Raw genomic sequence first — 13,422 nt, 5'->3', positions numbered from 1 at the left:
TCGATGCAAAGTCGCATAGAACCGTCTTTCTTCCTCACAAAAAGCACTGGTGCACCCCAAGGCGATACGCTAGGTCGGATGTATCCCTTGGCAATCAAATCTTCTAACTGTTCCTTCAATTCCTTCAATTCTAATGGAGCCATTCGGTAAGGTGCTTTCGAAATAGTCTGAGTACCTGGCGCAAGTTCAATGCTAAATTTGATGTCTCGAATAGGCGGCAAACCAGGAATCTCATCTGGAAAAACATCAGGAAACTCGCTAACCACCGGTATCTCGGACAACTCAGGGCTAAACTTCTGAATATCCAAAGCATAAATCAAGAATCCCTCTGCTCCTTTCTGAAGTAAACGAGACATGGTTAACACCGAAATCAAAGGAATTTTGGATCGAGAACCCTTACCGAAAAACTTCCAATCATCTGCCATCTCAGGCCTGAAACGAACAACTTTCTGAAAGCAATCTACTGTCGCCCTATACTTGGTCAGAGCATCAATCCCGACAATACAGTCAAAATCAGATAATCCAAGTACGATGCAGTCAATCTCAATCGAATTCCCTTCGGATTCTATTACACAATTTCGGACCATTCTCACCGAAACAATTCCTCCACCCAAAGGTGAAGTAATAGAAACAACATCAGATAATGGCTCAATAATTAAATCATGCATCATGACAAATCTTTCAAAAATAAAACAGTGAGAAGCACCCGTATCAATCAACACAAACGCAGGATAACCAAAAATCGAACTGTTACCTGCTATCACGTCATTCGGGGCTACATTGGCTTGATCCTCTGTCAAGGAAAACACCCTCGCCTGCTGTCGTGGAGGTTGGTTCTGGTTCTGATTACCTCCCTAACGATTCTGTTGCTGAGGCGGAAAAGAATGGACTGCAGAAGTTGATCTCTCGGGCTGAGCTGGAGGTCGTGAAGAACTGCCGCTCTGAGCTCTATCGGATCCTCGCTAAGGACAGACTCTAGCAAAATGACCCGGCTGTTGGCAGATGTTGCAACAACCAAACACGCCTCGACACTGATCACTCGGATGACATCCTCCACACTTGCTACACGAAGCTCCAGAAAAACCATAATTCTGTCCAGAACTGAACTGTCTAGAGCCACTGGAACTCGATGAACTGTTACCAGACTTCTTGAAATTCTTCCCCTTCGGCCGATACTGATCTCTCCTGTTTTTGCCACTATTGCCTCCCTCAACCCTCTAAGACTGATTCGACTGTTGAGACGGTTGGTACTGATACTGAGACGGTTGAGGCTAAAACTGAACAGGCTGGTTCTGAAAAGATCTCCGCTGCTGCTGAGGAGCTACCTGATTACCTCGTTGCATCAAGAATCCGGCTTCGGCTCCCTTTGCTTGATCCATAGCATCAGCAAAGTTGTTGGGTCTTTCGGTATTGACCAAGGTAAATATCTCAGGGTTCAATCCATTGATGAAATGGTCGGCCTTGGCTTTTTCGTTATCTGCAACGTGAGGTGCAAACCTCAAGAGACTATCAAATTTACTCACATAGTCCTCAATGCTCAAGTTCCCTTGTTTCAGATTCGCAAATTCGGCACCCTTTTTCTTTCGATATGAGACAGGAAAGAAACGCTTAAAGAGCTCAGTCTTGAACAAGCTCCAAGTGATGGCGGTGCCTCGGTTCTCATTCGCTCTCTTGGTTGTGGTCCACCAATTCTTGGCAACACCCTGCAACTGATGACTGACTAACCTGATTCTGCGGTAATCGGTATAGTCGAGGGAATCGAAGAGCTCATCCATTTCATCTAGCCAACTTTCACAAGCAACGGAGTTTTCGGTACCCGTTAAAGTAGGCGGTCGAAAAGATCGGAATCTCTTCAGAAGAGTCTCCATCGGGGTCGCGGTTGCATTAAACTGATCCACTCCTATACTATCCTGATCATTCGGAGGAGTAATAACTGGCGGAGGATTCTCAGTAGAAGGAGGAGTCAAAGGTGGTTGATTCCTTCTCAAAGATCGTCGCGGTGCCATCTGATATCAAAGGGTTAGGATACAATATCTCAAACTCAATCTCAATCTCAACCTCAAAACCTCGGTATCCAAAACTCCGCTCTGAGAACTCATGAATCTCAACGATATACAATGACAGATATATATCACATAATTCATGCTTTATAAATTAAACCACAACTCATGTAATTCAAATAATCCAAGAATCAATAAAGCATGCTCGCACGTATTTAAAAATAATCATTTAAATAAATCAATCACATGCGAGAGTTCAATTCATACGGACTCGATCTACCCCGCTCACTCTAGTTCGACTCCAAGAATCTTATCGCTCTGATACCACTTAATGTGAGACCCCGTTTCTAATCCTCTATTATCGAATAAGTAAACATAATCGAACACAATAAACCGCGGAAAACGAATCAAATTTTTTTTTTTTAAAAGCACTGCGCGCCTGCGCCGAGCCTTCGTAAAACAACGGCGCGCCGCGCCAAGAACCAAGCGCCCGCGCCCTCTCTTCAAAAATCAACAGCGCGCCCGCGCCCTCGCTTCGAAAATCAACAGTGCGCCCGCGCCCTCGTTTCGAAAATCAACAGCGCGCCCACGTCAAGAACAGCGCGCCCGCGCCGCCCTCTCGAACTGCTAAACTCCAGGGCAAAAAAGAAAAGTCTAACAAACTAAACTCAAAAACTCAAGCAACCAAGGTTCAAACATCATAAATACATGAGATCTAAGGAGTTGAAACACCAACAAAACAATGTTTAATAGTGCAAGTTTGACGGTAGGGGTTCGTTCGACTAAACAAAATAGTACAACTCCAAAAGATACGACCCTAAGATACACGCTGTCTCACTTCTATCATTACACCCCGAGCTAACCCAAACGACTTGGTCCAGCTCCTGATCCTCCTGTTTCCAAGTACACATACAAACAAAGACAACAGCCGGATAAACCGGTAAGAAATATAATTTCTAAGTAAAAGAGACAGGCATGCAATATCAAATAAACACTCCAATCGAAATGTGTCAACATAAATCATAACATCGAAATGATATTGAATGAATGCATGAATTTAAAAGTCGAGATTATCAAGTCAGATAATCACAAAATCGATCGGTATTCGGTTGGGATCCCGGGGTCAAGTCTTCACGACAACTCACCGACGCACCCTTTTGGGGTGGAAGTCAAGCAACTCGATCCCTAGACTTCAGAGCAACTATAAGAAGTATTCTGGCAATTGGAAAAACTTGAAATCCAAAGCCACTTCAATATAGATCCCTAAAACGTCTAATTTCAAAATGAATCGAAAGTCGGCTCAATATGAATGCAAGTAAAAATAGAATAACAATCAAATTCACTCAAGCAAATAAACATGTAGTATGTGATTTTCGGGAACTCGAGAATAAGTCGATCTCGAGTATTCGTTCCCATTCATTTCAATGTCGACTTTTACCTTTTACTCGAAGCTTCAATCAATCTTGTCAAACAAGAGACAACTCGATTCAAACTCTAAACAATTCGAAACTCAAAGTCGATAAATCAAACAATCTATACCGTCTTCCAACTCTTCGATTGGTAACCGATCTCCAAGTCCTCCAATTCCAATCTCTAATCAACTGTCAAAACATTGAGACACGGATTCGATATCAACTCGGAATTCAAACTCAATCAAATTCGATATACAATTCAAACCGAACCAAAACCGATAACTCAAACTCGATTTCGACGGCATAACGGCTAAAACTTGACTATCCGGAAAATACAAACCATCCAAAAACATCACAATAACTCAATCATCATCACAATCCATCAAAACAACTCAAATCCAACCTCAATCAAAATCACCATTTTCGAATTTATGCCTCAAAAATCATATAAAATCCAAACTTCGTTCTTTTTCCAAACCGACTTCGAATACACGATCTATACTAGCTCAAGAAGACATACTCCAATATTATCAAATTCTGACAACTCAACAAAATCGAAGTTCAAGAGATCGTAGCAAAACTTACGTCTAAATGAAGCCCTCGTTGCGGTGATCGTGAATCTCAACTCGGAATGAAAATCTAACGGTCGGATCGAGCGAATCGAACGGAAAAAAAAGCTTGAAAATCGATTTTCATGGCTTCCGGGAGAGAGAAATAGAGAGAGAGAGAGTATGGAGGAAGGAGAGGTATGGGGTGAGGTGATGGGTCAACCAAGTTGATGATATTAATAATAAAACCCCATCTTTTGCATTTCAGTCCTTTATTTTTCCAATCTTGCAAAGTAACCCCCTGCTAAATATCAAAACGATCCTCAATCACTAAAAACCCTGATTATTTTGATTAAACTCAATTAATATAAAATCGGGGCATTACACACTCACAATCAGGTTAATTCAAAGAATAATAGTGTGTAAGTGTTTAGATCAAAATTCATAATCATTAAAAGCATCAATCAACAGTCCATAGGCTAAATTCTCGCAACTCTTCTCCACTAGTATATTGGGCAACTGAGACTCGGTCAATAGGACTTAATCAGCTTATAATGTAAGGCTTGGCTCATGGCTACAATTGAAGGAATAAGAATTCAAAAATAAGGTGTAATTTATATTTATGCTCTAATTACGACTCCTTTTCATTCACAATTTCACACTTTTTTTCACTTCAGTGATTTTTTCAATTTTTTCTCGGCTTATTTTTCACAACTCTTTCAACCACATTTTTTTTAACTACTACCTCTTTGATTTTCCCTTTTCAATTCTTCCACCACACCATTCCATTTTCACAAATAAAACTAGGAGCATATAACAATTTAGCATTCTAATTACTCCCTTAAAGATAGGAATTAGTGTATAGGCTATTCAGGTAGTCAATGTAGGACCTTGAAATAATGAAGAATAGGGGTTTAATCACACGTTTACACGCATGCCATTCGATTTTCAAAAAGCTCAAACAAGGTACAAAGGATAACATATTAATAGGTAGCTTGAAAGGCTCAAACGAATTCAGAAAAATCGCCTAAACCATTCCTAATCTCAGTTATGCCCGTATTTTGCCTTGAAGAGTGTCCGAACTTGTTCTAGACAAGTCTCAATCCACAATTAAATCATACAAAATCAATCAGTGCAAAAATAACAATCATCAGCAGTAAACGATGATTTTCCAACAAATTTCAGATTTTTTCGTACCTCAATGTACTAATATACGTGCAGCTCAACTGGGCAACTAAGGAAAAATTATTCAATAAAATTCAGGCCCAAAAATTTCAAAGAACGCCTCAATCATATCTATGTCTGTATGTCTAAAAATTCAGATTTAAGTATTAATCACAGAGTATATAGGAAATTGTTCATTCATATGGTTCCATTTTTTCAAAAATATTTGTCAGATAGGTAGACAATCATGGATTTCAGTTATAGCACAAAAATTTTTTGTTTCATCATTGTCCATGCATCCAATTATTTCTCGACTCCTTTTCAACTCAACTCAACAAAAATAACAACTAAACTCAACAAAAATTTATCTATGAAGCACACAATAAAATTCAACTACAATATCAACCAACCAACTAATTCAAACAAAATGATTCATCCCCCAAACTTAATATAATCATTGTCCCTAATGATTAAAAACAATAAAAGAACAAGGGACTCATACCTTCGACACCGAGCATCAGTACCCGGCATCATCATCATCATCATCTCCATGGAAAGAAGGTGCAGCAGCAGCAGCAGCATCAGGTGACCACTGTGGAGGAGGTGGGTAAGGCACAACAGTGGGAGGATAATTCTGGGCAAGAGCTGCAGTGAAGTCATGCATGTATGTCATTTGCGCTCACATCATCTTCCACTGCTTCTTCATCTGAGCAAGCACGGCCTTAGAATCATCACGAGTAGAATACTCAGTGGCCGGATGCGTCGGTAGTGACATAGGTCCTTCCAAATGGGAAGGTGCATGCTGGCTCAAAGTGTGGTATTGGCTCAGAGGGCTGCGGTGGTTCAGCTGCCTGTTTAGAAGTACTGGCCGCTTTATTCTTCTTGTCCCGTCTCAGTGCACCAGTAATTCTTATAAGACCTCGAATTGGAAGAATCTGCTCCGTATCATCCCACAAAACACCGGATAACCGGCAAAGTTGAGTAATCAAGGACGAGTGGGGTAAACTGATAGTCAAAGAACCCCTAACTGCAGCAATAATAGATTCCTGAATCACCCTCCCAGCATCAACAGATTTTTCAGTCACAATGCAGTACACAACACCAGCTCTAACCTTAGTCACATCGGATGTATGCCCAGATGGCAACATTCAGGCAGCCAAAAACTCATGCCAATTATTTGGTTCTCTTCTAAGAAAGATGGATGAAAATGTAACAGCTTCATCCTTCGCATTCCTCTTCCATTCCGCCCCATCCTGACACAAAGTTTGAAGTACAAGATTATCTGAAAATGGCTCATTCTTGAATATCTGATACTCATCCTCTTCAATGTCCAAGTCCGGCATGCCATACAGACTATTAATCGTACTCCTATCGAAAGCCAACAATTTTTCTCGAAGTCGGACTTTCAGATTAATATCTTTGACCATCAAATTTGCATAGAACTCATGAATCAACGATATAACAGCATCCGGCGGACTCCTGAAAAATGTCTCCCAACCTCTTCTCTCAGCTTCAAGTAACGCCAGAGCATCACACTCTCTCAAGTTCATTCCCCTTTCTTTGTGCATCCCTCTCTCCATTACATCAAAGCAATACTCCTCTGCTGTGGCATTCCAAAATTTTTGTCGATCATAAGAACCAACAGAGGACGAAGAAAATGATCCCTTTCCTTTGGTTTTCGGTGGCATTGTAACTCAATAATTCAAATCAAATCAAATTCCTCAGACAATGCACTAAACTCCAAATAATTCCAGCAACGTTCAAATACAACTTTAACCAAAGAAATTCAACAAACACTTGGTATTCATGAAGAAAATGATATCGAAATTCACTGCATCAAACGTACTTTAAACCACAGCTCAGACAACCCAATAGCCTCAAATCACAACATTTATCACGGCTCAAATGTAATAGATAAAATTTCAGCTTTTGTACCGTTCAAGAAGAAAATTTTCCAAATCCTCCAAGATTTCCCTGTTTCTGGACGAGCGTAGATGGAGCAAGAACGAATTATGGGAATCTCTGCCTTGTAATGAAGATCAAAATCCTAGAGATGGTGATATTTTGTTGAGTGGAAGATTTACGATGGCAAGATCGTGCGAGAGTGTGAGATTTAAACAGAGCCTGGAAACGAGCAGACTTGAGTGGAGTGGGCTTTTAAATCTCTGAAGATATGTTGCGCGATAGCGCTTGTGTGGGAGCACTTGAGATGCGTGATAGCGCTGTAAGTGAGCGTGATAGCGCTTGCTGTAGCGCTTTTAGAGTGCGCGATAGCGCTTAAGTCGTGCTCAATTGACGTAGCGCGATAGCGCATGGATGAACGCTGTTGGTGCATAAGTTAAGCGAAACATGTGCGTGGGCGCTCAAGAGGGGTAGCGCGGGCGTGCCTCTTGTTCGCAACTTTCTTCAGAATATGGCGCGGGCACTCGGATTAATGGGGCGGGCGCGCCGCTTCCTCGATTTGAGTTTCTGAAGCCTGAAAATAAATTTGAAAATTAAGAAAAATTACGCTTCAAAATTTGATAATAAAATACTTAAAAAAACTAAAAAATTAAATAAACTGAAAATAAAAACAAATAAAATAAAAGAAAATGCTTGGGTTTCCGCCCAAGTAGCGCTTGGTTTTAAGTCGCCAGCCCGACTTTCACCGGTGTTAGATATTCCCTTTCTCTTTTACTCGCCAAATAAATTCCACGAACAGCCTTTTAAATTTTGCATTCTTGTTCTTCGTGGCTTTCTTTGTTGATGAACTTGGCGCTTTACTCTTTGAATCAACCTCAAAATCAGCTCTTGGACAACTCTCCAACTTCACAACCGGTTCAATTAAGCACAATTCTTCGATGGGTGGATTAGGTGTCTTCATGAATAAGTGGAAAATCACTCTCTCGCCTTCCACACCCATAGATAATTCACCCTTCTTGACTTCGATCTTGGTATCCGCAGTGGCCAGGAATGGTCTCCCCAATATCAGTGGCATATTTGTATCCTCCATCATATCTAGCACAACAAAATCTGCAGGAAAAATAAATTTATCTATTTTTACTAGAACATCTTCAATAATTCCAAGCGGATATGTAATCGATCTATCAGCCAACTGCAATGCGATCATTGTGGGCTTTACCTCACCAAGTCCTAAGCTTTTGAAAACAGACAAAGGCATTAAATTAATGCTAGCTCCTAGATCGCAAAGTGCATTATTAAAATAAGATGAACCAATAGTGCAAGGAATAATAAAACTCCCTGGATCCTTAAGTTTCTGTGGCATCTTCTTTTGTAGCACCGCACTGCACTCTTCCATTAAATTCACCACCTCGTTCTCTAGCAGCCTCCTCTTCTTGGACATATCCTCCTTGATGAACTTCGCATAATTCGGAATTTGCTCCAAAGCTTCAGCAAAAGGGATGTTGATGTGAATTTTCTTGAAAATCTCCAAAATTTGGAGAACTGCTCATCCAACGCCTTCTTCTTGAACCTCTGCGGGAGGGAAGTGGAGGCTTGTACATCGGTTTTGGCTCAGTTTTAAGCTCCTTCTATTCGAATTTCTTCTCAAATATCTCCTCTTCAATAGCAGGTTCTTGGACTCCAACTTCTTTCCCACTCCTCAACTCGATGGCATTGCACTGCTCCTTGGAATTTACCTCAGTGTTTCTTAGAAACTGGCCTCTGTTATTATCCTTCAGTGCGTTCTCCAACTGCCCTATCCATGGATTGAAGTACATCACCCATGTTGGCCATATGCGTCTCCAAGCTGTCAAGGCGAGACTCAGTTCTCGCCATCCTCTTACCTGATTCCTGCACAAAGGTACTAACAACGTCCTCCAACGAAGGCTTACCCTCACCCTTAATTGTGTTGTATCCCAGAGGAGGATTCAACACATTGTTATTGTTAGCATAAGAAATATTTCATGATTACGCATACTAGGGTGATAAGTATTAGGGACAGGATTACCTCTGTAAGCTCCATAACCTCGGTAGCCATTAGGATTGATATAATTAACTTCTTCTAGGGTATATGATCCTTCAACTCCAGTTGAATCTGCAACATGAATCTTATTCAAAGAAGCTACCTGTGTAGTCAGTGCAGATAATTGAGCGGTGATGGATGTGAGAGGATCCACTGCATACACTCCAGCTGGCTTCTTGACTCCCATACGCTCAGATGGCCATTGAAAACTATTAACTGTCATCTGTTCCAGCATATCATAGGCTTGAGCGGGGTCCTTTGCAAAAATAGTACCTCCAGAAGCAGAATCCACGTTCATCCTCTTAGGTTCATTCAGTCCGTTGTAAAACCACTCGATCTGTTCCCAATATGCAAAATTGTGGTTAGGACAACGTCTAAGTAATTCTTTGTACCTTTCCCATGCCTAGCAGAGCTGTTCAGAATCCATTTTCCGGAAGGTGCCGATCTCTATCTTCAATTGGGTAGACTTGGCAGGTGGAAAGTACTTTGCAAAAAATTTTCTGCCATCCCCTCCCAAGTAGTGATGCTTCCAAGTGGCAGTGATTGCAACCAACTTCTAGCTTGATCCCTGAGAGAAAAAAGAAACAAGTGTAAGCGAATAATATCCTCAGACACACCATTAATTTTTGCCATATCAGTTATCTCCAAGAATGTGCGTAGGTGTAGGTGGGGATCAGCAGTGGCGCTCCCATTAAATTGGTTTTGTTGAACCATGTTGATCAACGCCGACTTCGATTCAAAATTATTGGCGTTAATGGTCCATCGAGCAATGCCAGAATAGTGAGCCTGGATCGTCGGCCTGAAGTGATCTCTGATTGGCACCAGAGGAGCTTGTTGTGCATCTTCTTCAGCCATGTTCCTTAATTCTTCTCTTCTAATTCTTCTTAAAGCACGCGCAGTGCGCTCGATCTCCGGATCAAAAAGTAGAGAATTCGCACTTTGAGATCGTCGCACAGACTGCAATTAAAAATAAGAAGAAATTAATTAGTAACTTAAAAATAAAATAAAAAAACTCTAAATTAAAATCTAGACTAATTGGTAACAAGACTAAAAAATAATCAAAATTTACTCCCCGGCAACGGCGCCAAAAAATTGTTGTGAATAATTCTCGCAAGCGTACGAGTGTCAAGTTTTAATATAGTGTATGAATCAAGTGTCGATCCCACAGGGAGTAAAATGAAAATATTCAGTGCTTGTAATTAAAATAGTCTAAACTTTATCTAGAAAAATAAAATCTCAGAATTTTGCAGAAAAATAAATAATCAAACGAGATTTAAAAGCACACACACAACTTTAAAAAATAATCAATCAGAGAAAATTGGTCTAGAGGTATAGATTTCACCTGGTTCAACAACAATCAATCCTAATTAATTAATCTTCATGAATTCCAGTCAATTAATAGCCAAGAACACTTAAGTTTATTATTTCCCTCTCCCGAGAAACAAATAATTTTTATCAACTACAATTCAATTCCAATATCCCTTTTAAGAATTTATCGCAGTGATCTATCACAAAACAATGTTCTTTTTAAAAGCTCTGTTAAAATTATACACTCTCTCGAGCTATATAAATAATTAACAGTGTAGTTTCTAATGGTCCTATTCAAAATCTCTTATCCCGAGTGCCAGATTTCAAATAAATATAACAAATCAATTATTGATCAGATAATTGAAAATACAATCAATTCTAGAAAAAACAATTAATCTAGAAGAAACTCAATTCAATAAAATAAAAAATTCATGAAAGTGTCTACACCAGGTTCCATCCGACCTCTAGACTCTAAACAATTAGTTCATAATAAAATTCTGAATAAAACAAAACATGTTAAAAAATCCAAACATATTCAGAATAAAATAAATAAAAGATAAAAGAAACAAATTCGTCGTCGACTCCGTGTCCGGTCGATCGATCTCCGTGTTCGTTCTTCAATTAAAAGCTCAGAAATCCTTCCAGAAATCTCACAATCAAGCCCTTTCTCTGATTTGTACTTGTATTGTGTGTGTGGCGGCTCCCTTTCTCTCAGACTCAGATTTCTTTTTATACCGTTCAAGAAAAAGCCCACTCAAAAATAGCCCATAAAATACTTGCCTGAAATAATAAAAACACTCAGATTCGCGATCGGGGCGGGCGCTCAAATAGCGGCGCGGGCGCGCCTTAAGTTCGCTAAATTAATTCCCAAACTCTCCAGACTTTAGCGCGATTGCTCTTGCCCTCTTCTTCATCAGCGCTTCTTTAAGCGCTAACCATTAAGGCCCACTTAAGAATGCCCATTTAGCCCTTCTCGATCTTTTCTTCTCCTGACTTCTTTTCTTTCTTCTTTTATCAATTCTCTTTTTTTTTTTAATTCTTTTAATTCCTTTCTCCTCTCAACTTCTTATTTTTCTTCTCTTTTCCAAATAAAATCAATAAGTCTCTGCAACCACAAAAATAACAAAACTCCGCATAAATCTGCTCGAAACAAACAAGTAACAATTAAAATCATATATAAATTAAGTGTATAAAATACACTTATCAATACAACCGACTAAACAAATTTGATTATACAACTCAATCAAAATAATTAAGCCTAAAGGCAAATAAAAACCTACAGCTAATCCTGTTGTCTTCACTGGTCGCTGGTCTCTCCAAGCTACTAGGCGCACTACCTGCACCTGCATCTGCCCCGTCGAATGGGGTGTCTACACATACAGAAAATACTGTATGTGAGCGACGATGCTCAATACGAAAGTACGGGTAAACATACAAACATGATGCATCCAAATGAATATGACTGGGTATCCATATCTGGGATAACTGTATACATACTGCTCAAAAATTGGTTCCTAGTACATGAGTAGTAACACTTGAGGAATCAAACCCCTGGTCACACCTCTCATTCCTACCAGACGTGGACCGTGTTCTTTGGATTCCAGTGCCGGCTAACCCATCGGTCACGGGGCGCTCGGCATCAACCATCCAAATAGGGCTGAGCGACCCTACATGACTCATCTCAAAATATGTATAGGCTCAATATGATGTGAACATGATGCATAATAATCCATGAAAAACATAGCACATAAATGCAACACATAAGCAACCCGCTGGCTATCTCAGTCAGTACTTACGTACCTTACTATAGGTAGTCCTAGCAGTCCCACTCTAGGTTTCAAGCCTATCAACAGCTCTACAATGAAAATATCGATGCATAAATATTTAAGCTATAAAAGCCTTAACTAAGCTATTGCATACTCCTAAATATTTTAAGGATACCATAGCTATACCTGCGTCCGTCGTCAGCCCTCTGATGACGATTGCCTCAAAACTTAGGCACAGCTTTGCTACTAGCCCGGTAGCTCCTAGCCACTTTCGGATCGCCAATAGGATGCCTAGAAAGCCTAGAAATAGCCTAAAAGGACTAAGAAGCAAGAGGAAGAGAGGAATTGGTGCACTGAGAAATGATTTCGGCTGCCCCTTATATAGACAACGATCAGACCGTCCGATCACACGTTTGGAGCCTCCGATCTTGATCGGAGCGACCAAACTCCCTCAACCAACCACATGTCTATATTCTAGAGGATGCCTTCCGACACAAGATCAGAACCTCCGATCCACCTTTGGAGCATCCGAAGTCCCATTAGCGATGTCATCAATGACGTATTATTCTTGGACAGCTGGCCATGCAAGATCGAATCCTCCGAACTGAGTTCGGACCGTCTGAAATCTTCAGAGATTCCGATCCAAGTAACTTGGCTCGGTTCTTAGTTCGGATCGTCCGATCCCTCGGAAAATTCTCGGTTATTTCGAGTGTTCTGGATCCATTTCAGGACTTCGTTAATCCATCTGGAATTTCCTTAATCAGGTTTTAGTTAATTTAAACATGATCATTGGATTAATTACAAATAAATCCTTAATTCCGGATATGGTTCACTACATTCTCCCCCATCCTTAAAAGATTTTGTCCTCGAAATCTAGGGTAATTCCCAAGAACATACTAAAGATCGTTACTTGCGCGCCTGGTCGAATGGCTTTCGTCACACTCAAAATTGTTGTCACAATCCATGCAAGCTCCATTAATGTCGAGCCGCATTATAATCCCCAAACTCCTTATATGGCTCTTGCAGAAACTGAAAACCACTGCGCTACTTGACAAAAGTCAAACTTCTTTGGAACTAATGTATCGCAAAACTGATATGTCTTCTGTCCTTAAGGTGCATTCCTTAGAGATTCTTCTGTTGAGCTGACACTCGCAACTTTTTGGCACTGATCTCGTAATAATTGACCACGAGAAACTAGAACATAAATTCCTGCTTGCTCAAGATCACCATCCTGAGAAAAATCTTACACAGACGAATCCT

The sequence above is a fragment of the Henckelia pumila genome, chromosome 4, assembly GCF_033568475.1.
Source record: "Henckelia pumila isolate YLH828 chromosome 4, ASM3356847v2, whole genome shotgun sequence".
Taxonomy (NCBI): Eukaryota; Viridiplantae; Streptophyta; class Magnoliopsida; order Lamiales; family Gesneriaceae; genus Henckelia; species Henckelia pumila.
The sequence above is the reverse complement of the archived record's forward strand: the minus strand, read 5'-3'. Positions refer to the sequence as shown.